This window comes from Sinocyclocheilus rhinocerous, unplaced genomic scaffold, assembly GCF_001515625.1.
Source record: "Sinocyclocheilus rhinocerous isolate Xijiao unplaced genomic scaffold, SAMN03320098_v1.1 scaffold206, whole genome shotgun sequence".
NCBI classification, from domain to species: domain Eukaryota; kingdom Metazoa; phylum Chordata; class Actinopteri; order Cypriniformes; family Cyprinidae; genus Sinocyclocheilus; species Sinocyclocheilus rhinocerous.
The window spans coordinates 515,414-524,486 of NW_015647488.1; the positions used below are offsets into that span (position 1 = coordinate 515,414).

A 9,073-nucleotide genomic window follows, 5' to 3' on the forward strand; every position below is an offset into this window, starting at 1 on the left:
AAAAAAAAAAATTATATTTTGCATTCACTCTTTACAGAATGCTCTTAAAGCTCTTTTAAAGCCTATTTATAGTTCCATTTGCACTAATGCCACCTTTATTTTCGTTTTTGAAACAGAAATAAATAAGTGAGAATATATTCTAAACTGTTTAGCAAAGGTCTTTTATGAAAATACACCTCTGTTTTAGGGTCACCAACGGAGTAGCTCATGAAACATGACCAGAAAAAACTAAAATCTCATTTATTGTTTAGTTTTTAGTCAAAGTGCTCTACACTTCCAGAAAAAAAATTGCAAAACTAGGGGTACAACAACTAAAGGTGCATCTTTATACTTTAGAGTAGTAATATTCTTGAGGATTATCTATAAGGGTACTACCCCAGTGACAAGCTGCTTTACTCAAATAGATACAATTTATGCACATTTTTTAAGAGTAAACATAAGACACTGGTCTAGCATTGTGTTCTGCAAATTTTGTAGGCTCTTATGGTAAATTGCTTCTGATGTTCCTCATTTGTAAGTCACTTTGAATAAAAGCATCTACCAAATGAATAAATGTAAATGTTGAATAGGTCCAATTTTTCTGTTTACTGTTTGCAAATTAGAGTCAAACTAGAGTAAAAGGCTCCAAACAAACACATTATTAACCTTGAATGAAGCACCCATTTGGTCAGAATGTACCTTTAGAAGGAGATATCTTTTATTTATAATTTAAATTCATAAAGGTATTGTGTATGGGTATGGGATAAACTAGGCCACATTATTTTACCTTTGTCTTTATCAAAATGGTCCCTTAATATACTTTTTTTTTAAAAAAGCACTTTCAGTGTCATAGCCTATATTTCTTTCAAAGAAGAATGAAAGTGTATGGATAATGGAGAGAAATGAACAAAGAGCAAAAAGCTTTTTTGACATGAATGTGAAAACATGGCCCTAAATTCACCCTATTTTATTCTTCCACAAAACTCTGTATTCTCAGGCAGAGAAACCCTTGTGAAAAAGAATGATATTTTTAAAATACCGTATTAGCAGATAATAGAATATTAATGAAATAAAAGGCCACTTAAGTGTACATCAAGAGAGACACTTTCATCACTGTTTCTTAGCACATTTACTGTAAGTAGACTTTGTAATAATGTCAAATTAAAAGTTTTACTTTAATGAACATTTTGAATAATTGTTTTAATATTTTTTTTAGCATTCTACAAAGCACTACACTTATTTTGATGTGTTGACTAACATACTAAAGCCCATGAAAAGTACTTGATTATAATTTTATCAGTAGTGTGTTATTCAATATTATATTTCATGTTAATATATTTTAAATGTATTTAATTGCAACTTCATCGTTTCTAATGTGCAATTAAAAATATATTTAAATGCACAACATACAAGTTTCAATAGAAATGGCAATTAAGTACTGTATATATTAGTTTACCATAAATCCTTGTCAGTACATTCAACATAAACATTAACCATTTTTGATTTTAAATACAATAGAATTATAAAATTACATATAAAGCTGTACTTAAGTCCTACTAGAGTGGGTGAGAAAAACACTCTAAAGTTCAGCTCATTGCATTTAATATACATTGCAGTTAAACTGTAATACATTTTCAGTTAATTGCAATAAACATGCAAGAAAGTGTCTGAAAGCATCACATTAAGTTTGCACTCTGGTATATTCCCTCAAAGTATATTATTTCCACAATAAGTATTCTTTTTAAACGTACTGTATGCTAAAGTGTAGTTCTTTTTCACAGTGGAAGTCAGGGAATAATAGTAGTGATGATTTTTCTTTTCTTTTTCACTCTGCCTATCCCTCTCACTTCCTGTCTGACATGTCCAACTTTTTAATGAGCTAATGAGATAGCATTAGCCTAGCATGGCAGGTCCTCAAAGAGAAATCGGTATTGACAGTGGGCTCGCCTCTGGGCTTGATGGGAGATGGCAGCGTGAGTGCCGGATGGAGAGAATAAATGGAAATCCAATGCTACAGCTGACAGGGTTGAGGATGCTCGGCCATCATCGGCCCCTTGTCACCTACACCAATATTAGAGAATAGCAAAACATGCTAGTGCAGGAACTGGGAAGAGGAGAGAGAAAGAAGGGAACAATTCTCCACCGCCACCCCTCCCCCACGCTCTCTCCATCCACGGCACTGGAAGAAAAAAGGCTGAGACCGGAGAATAGCGCGCAGGGCAATTGCATAGCATTGCGTGCCTTTGCTCAAGGGCTGACAGGAGACAAAAGTCTTGATCGCAGAGAATCTCTCATCGTTTTGCTCATTCCTTTTGATGAGTGGAATTAATTATAGAGCAAAATGAAGCTTTAGATTTTGGAATTTTCCAATGAATTCCATTTTTAGGACCTTATTAGCAAAACACAATGCAAAACAATGAGCTAACATCAAACGAACAGTCAGGAATGGATAAATGGATTTTTGATTCCACTGTTTTGCTTCATTGGCTCCTTAATAGAAATACAGCAGAAATATCCAGATCTATAATAACCAAATTCTACCCCCGGGCTCATTTTTATCTCTTGTTTTTAAAAACCAGAACATCCCCTGAGAGTTTATGATGTGTTTAGTAACAGTTTTGTCAGCAGAACACCAGAAAGCATCATTAAGAGAATGGCCATTTGCACACAGGCATGTGCCCCATGTATTGTGGTATTGCTGTCTTCCCCGTTTTCTGATGGGAAAACAAAAGACCCTGCTGCCATTGGTCTGATCGAGCCATTCTGGCAGGTCATCAAGCAAACCACATTGCACTGAGGTCTACCTGCCAGTTTATGTCTGTTTCACCCATTTCTCTGGCTTTCTCACCCCCCGTGTGGAACACACCTGCTCAAGGTCAGGGAGCAAAACCAGGTGCTAAATATAGCAAAAACACTTGCAATCTCCTTGGAATAAAGCTCCCATCACACGCCTTAGTTCTTAGTTGTCTGAGTTCAGAACCGTTCTGGAAAGACCAACATAAATTTCAGGTGCTCCAAGCTGTTATGCTGGTCGGTCTAGCTGGTGGACTGAGGAAGTCTTGCTGGGACATCAGCACACAAGCTTCCCGTCCTGAGGACCAGCATCCAAAACACTTATGATAGTGACCAGCTATGTGGGTCCTTTTGATCTAGCTCATCAAAATGTCTTTGCAATATTCAAAACAGCTTGAGGAGAAATATGAATCCTAAAGTAATGATTCTCAGATGACTTTGTTTTAAGATGCAGATTTATGCTAGAGATCAAGTGGCAATTTTTTAATAAAAGTACACAAAAATGTCCTTAAAATCAAACTCTTAACATTATTATTATTATTATTAATTTACCACTGTTTATGAAATTTGGGTAATTTGGGTCCCATTAGTTAACATTAACTAACATTAACAATGAGCAATACATTTGTTACAGTGTTTATTAATCTTTGTTAATGTTAGTTAATAAAAACTGTTTATTGTTAGTTCATGTTAGCTCAGGTTCATTAAATAATATTAAGAGATATAACATTTGAATTTAATAATGTCTTAGTAATATTAAAAAAGTAATGAAAGTAATATTAACTATGATTAATAAATGCTTTAGAAGTATTTTTCATTGTTAGTTTATGTTAATAGTGTAGTTTGTTAACAAGTGGAACCTATTGTAAAGCGTTACCGAAATTTGCTAAGCAAATTAATTTGCCTTGCCAACATTTTTTTTTTATAATGTAATACTATACAATGTACTTATACTAATATGTACTTAAAATCAAGTATTGGCATTTATTATGAATATTTTGCCTATTTATTATATTTATTAGGTATTTTTTATTGGCCCGAATTTATTGCACAAAATAAATGTTTTTCCTCGTTCCAAGTGAACCTTATTTAATGCATTTTGGTTCATATAGTTTTGATCTTGGGTAGTTTTGTTCATGTTTTTCAAAGTATGGGAATGTGATGTACTCTCTGCATGCTGACTATTTTATTTGCCTTAAAAAAGTGTGTGGTTGGATGCACAGCTTGATCACAAGGAGGCTTTTGATACCCATAACTAATGAAAATTTCAATATGACCCAGTTTAAAAACTTGTGTTTTTGGAGCGAGGATATTTGGGCTTGTGTTAATTTGCTCCTCAAGCTTCTGATTGCTCATCAAAGCATCTGGTGGGATGTCTGGCAGCAGCTTCCCTGCTCCCGCTGGTCTCATTTTGCAGGGCAGATAGACAGATAAGAGGAGATGAGAACCCGGGTATCAGCTCCACCATCACTCACTTTGCCTCTGCTCCGCAGAGCCTGTCTGCCAAACAAAAGTCTCTGTCTTGGTTTAATCCTACAGTGGTCTAGTTTTCACTGCCCCATTAATGTGAACGAGTCTTTTGGGAAACCTGTCCGAAAACAGTCATTTTCGCTATTCTGATTGTAAAGTAAAGCTACATAGTTAAAGCTTAATCATTTCAGTATTAGAATTTATGCAAGATGTTTCAATTTTGAGCTTTCGGACAATGGACATTGGGTTTTGGACATACAGTACGTCCTCTGCAAATGTCTCATATTTCTTAATGTGGTGATGCAATGATCATAAAATGCATGCAAAAGCATAAAATGGTCTCAGAGACTATCTACTGACATCTAGACACTTCATTGTCCTTCTGAAAGAGATCTATGAGTCTGCAGCAGTGTAAAGTGTCTGGCCTGTACATGCTATGGGTGCGGATAGACATACCGTCTCACATAGCGCTGTCTCAGCCGTTGCTCTCGCCTCAGGCCTGTAGGAAATCAAAAACTGGACACAGGTCACTGTGACCTAACACAGTATCTGTAACCATTTCCTATTTCATATTGTATAGCTTGTTTTTATATGTGTGTATGAAAATTGAGTTTAATTTATTTGAAGGATTAGTGCCAAAATGCACTTGAAGCAAGACACCGATCGTGAAAATGGCAAAATCAATCTCAATTACGTTCCTTACAGTTGAGCACATTGAGGGTAAATGAAGTTGAAAATTCGTTCAATTAATTATAAGCGTTAAAGAAAGTTTGATAAAAAGCCTGACCTCGTTTAGCGAAGCTTCCTTTTGAAACTTCATTAATATGCCATAATATCCATTGGCAAAATTTGTGATATTATTCCTGTAAGTCATTAAAGTGAAAGTATAGTGGGACTTTAAGAGGGGATCAGACAAGCTATTAAAAATTGTATATCTGTCTTTACACTTTACAATGGCTCTGTAATGCCTCATCTTTTGATTTGAAATGTCTTTTGAACTTAAGTTAGAGGTGTAGACATTAATCCAGCAATTTCATAGCACACAGGTTATCAATTTTCTATATTTGGTTAGATTTGATTCATTAGTATTATCAGGTTGTTAAAAATTAGCCTTGCTTTTTATAGAGGTTTCTGATTTAATCCATTACGCCTCTCATAAAAGATGTCAGCATCCTCATGGAGATAAACGACACCAAGCTCAAGATTGCAGAGCAAGGTGTTCCTTTCAAATAATATTTCATTTCACATACACAAAGAGGGTATTTTAAAAAAATGTCTGTTTTTTTGTCCATACAATCAAAGTCAGTGGTTGACTGGACTATAATGTTCTTGAAAATATCTTCTCTTGTGTTTTGCAGAAGATAAAACGCCATGCAAATTTAAAGCGACCAGGGGCATCACTACACCATTTTTAAAATAAAATATTAAATATTATTATTGATAAATCCTTATATGCCAATGAAGATTATTGTATACCAACCTGAGAAGATTTTTTTCTGATAATATTATATAAGACAGAAAAAAAGAGAGCTAGATGAGGTGAATATTTTTTTGTTTCCATTGTAGAAAACAAAACTTGCAATTGTCTTCTATTGTTGCCAATGACAAAGCAGCTCTTTATTGTGTGTGCCGCTTGTGAACGACTCTGTACTGCAGGTATAGACAGTTTATATCCATTTGTATCCAAAACAGTATTAAAAAAAGAGTTTCAAAATATGGGCAGACTTCATTGCTGGGGTGCCTGTATCACACTTCTGATAAAAGGCTAAATAACCCTGGGAGTGACATAAGGATAAATAATATATTTTTAATAATAATATTCATTTTGGGGCAAACTGTCCATTTAAGTAACCCAAAAGGAAGTTCTTGGTGTTCTGTACAACATTCTGCCCTGAGCTTAATATGTACGCATTATAATGCATGTATGGGTCAAGCTGCAGCGGTGATGGTGGAAGCTTGTCCCAAGGTTAGCAAAGACCTTTCAGCCCCCTCTTCTCCTGATTCCCACGCTCTATGACTGTCCAGCTTCAGGCCACATCCCCGAGACACACATGACATGCCACACTCTCTACCCTGACCCACTTACAGTACAGCACATATATAATGCTCATGTGGAAGGTGGGGGTCAGAGTCATTGCCACCAGCACAGAGGCAGAAATCACAAATCAGCAGAGAGCAGAACGCTGAGAATGAACAGCTACTGTATTGAGCTTTAATGATTTTTCTTTCTTATTGCCAGTAGATTTTTTATACAATTTATCTGATATAGGAATACAACAAAGAGTCAACGGTTAGCTCTGTCCATCTAACCTGACTGTTACAAAGAAGGGATAGAGAGATAAAGAATGGAGACAAGGTTCAGACATTCTCTGACATGGAGGTAGAGAGATGGAAAGGAAGAAATGCAGACAGGCATGTTTCCATGGGCGAAGGGGCAAGATTTTGGGGTGAGAAACTTGCATCATTGGCTGTAGCCAATCAGAGGCCTCGTATAAAATGTTCAAAGGGAGTGTCCTAGCAACAGACAAGTAAATACATTTTCAGCCTCAGATTGATTTCATGTAAAGGTAAAGCATATATTTGTGATAAACCGATGTGTATATGATGCTGACACAAACTAATGAGGTATTTGATGGTCATATTCAAAACTTTTTTGTTTAAAAAGCATTTTCGATCATTGCTAGTGGTCATAAAATACATATATTCACAATATGCATAACATTTTGCTGTCAGCTGCATTTATTTGCATTCATTTTGAGTAGGATACACTACAAATTTGTTATGATTCAAGTTCTTTTTAATACATACTTAGAGTCATTTGTACTTGTGCAAGGAACAATGACTTTGTATAATGAGTGAAAGCGAAAGCTCACCACACCTACATATTCTTTACCAGTAAATTACAGATTTTGTAGCCACCCAACAAGCCAGAGGTCTGGCAACCAAAAGCATTCATATCCTGACATGTATGACCAGACTCCATTTTTTAGGGCTTCATTCATACATCCATCTCTCTCTTCTCCCCTCAGGTGTGAATTTTCTCTCCCATATCCTGCTCATGTACACGAGAGCGAGGGAAGATCGAAAAAAGGAGTGGTTCATCTCTCCATTCATGGTTTCATTCATTTCTCTCAGCCCTTCACATGCTACATGGTTTTAGCTACAACAATGCACAAGCGTACACACATACAACCGCATGCAGCCTAATTAGCCCTGTGAGGTTTATCGTTTGCACCGAATGCCTGTGCAAATGTCACCTGGGAATAAAAGGTCATTTCGGTGAAGATCAAGCTATCACAAGAGAAAGAAAACACTTCTACAGTGTCCCTATATAAGCGCCCCTGACTATTTACCCATAACGCCTCCTTATGCATACCACTGGCCTCAGTTAATGTGAGAGGATGTGTATTGATTAGGCTAATAGGTGTGTTAATTAGCTTTACTAAAGCAGACGGTTAGTTTTACAGGACGTGTATGTGCAATGCAACTGGAGTGTTTTGTGTTTTTGTGTCAGTGTATGTATAGGCTGCCATGTGCTGCAGTGAAAGAGGACGAGCCCCAGTTGACCGATCGTGGGATTGAGAAAGTAGAACACCCCTTTCCCTCTCTCCTCCAATCCCTTGCTTTTTCTTCTTCCGCACCCAGCCGGCTGCGACGGATGCCGGTACAGCATCACCTTGGTATCGCACTAGCACATCAACCGTACCTCTCTCTACCCAAGCAATTAGGATGAGACACAACAAGGCTGACACACACAAAAAGCAGGAAACAGAAATAGTTAGTATGCCCGCTTACCTGCTCGGCGTGTTTCAGGGAGATAACAGCGGTCCAGCTCTTTCCGCAGGCAAAAGGAAGAAGAGAAAGGATGGAGGGAATAAAACAAAACAGAATAAAAAGGGGAAAAAGAGCAGGGCCAGAAACAACACTCCTTTATCCCAGGGAGCTGAGACTGTGGGTTTCCCTAAACGCACGGCTAGTGTCTGCTTAAACCACAAGCTCACGCTGAGTGTGTGCGTCTCTCTCTCTCGCTCGCTCGCTCACTCACATTCAGGCACCAAATGGTCTCTCTCACTGTCTCTCTGCTTTCAAGACAGTCCTGCCTAGCAGCTGCTCATCTATGAGAAATAGAACGCTCTGTTCCTCTCTCTCTCTCTCGCTCTCACAAAGACCCCCGCTAGCCTCTCCCCTTCACACCCCCTCCCCCTAACCAACAACTGACTGCTGGTGTAGGACTGGGGTGGGAGGGGGCGGGAGTGTGCGAATATGCGTGCGTACCATTTGCACGATCGCCGTGTTTGTTTGTGTGTATAAGGGTGGGGGGATTTAACTCTTCTCCTTCAGGCCACAACAGCAGGTGTGTGTGTGTTGGTGGGTGACATGGACGTGGCCCCTCCGAGAAGGCGATGAGTTGCGGTGCCGATGGGGAGAGGTGAAATGAGGCATGTCTAAGTGGCCAGGATAGCTATGGTTTGTAGTCGTCACACGATTCATACCACTAATGTATACTTGAATGTATCCAACCATGTAGACTAGCACAGGACTGATGTTGAGGGAAGGTATGAAGATGTCTTCAGATGTACAGTAAAATGCATGTTAAATCCAAGCAAGCCAAGGTACTTGATTATAAAATAACCAAAATATTTTCTACAGTAGGCTGTAAAAAAAGATTTTTGAAGTTGTAGGTTTAAGAAAAATTATTGGGTACGAAAATTCTGTTTTGTCTTTTCTACTTCAAAATTTCATGCTTAATTCTATGTATTACTTGCCATTTCTTTGTAATGTTTTGTGAAATTTACTAACAATTTCTGAGACCAAAAATATTTCTACACTA

General features: G+C 37.6%; 1 protein-coding gene across 2 annotated transcripts in view; it reads right to left on the reverse strand.

Moving 5' to 3' along the window:
- The window catches only part of LOC107709272 (protein FAM49A-like), a 37,623-nt gene extending 29,257 nt beyond the window's left edge, over window positions 1-8,366 (reverse strand). For both annotated transcript variants that reach the window (XM_016513723.1, XM_016513724.1), the window contains exon 1: window positions 8,038-8,366. The gene's annotated coding sequence lies outside the window, so the exon portion shown is untranslated. The remainder of the gene's footprint in view (window positions 1-8,037) is intronic.
- Between the last annotated feature and the right edge of the window lie 707 nt (window positions 8,367-9,073).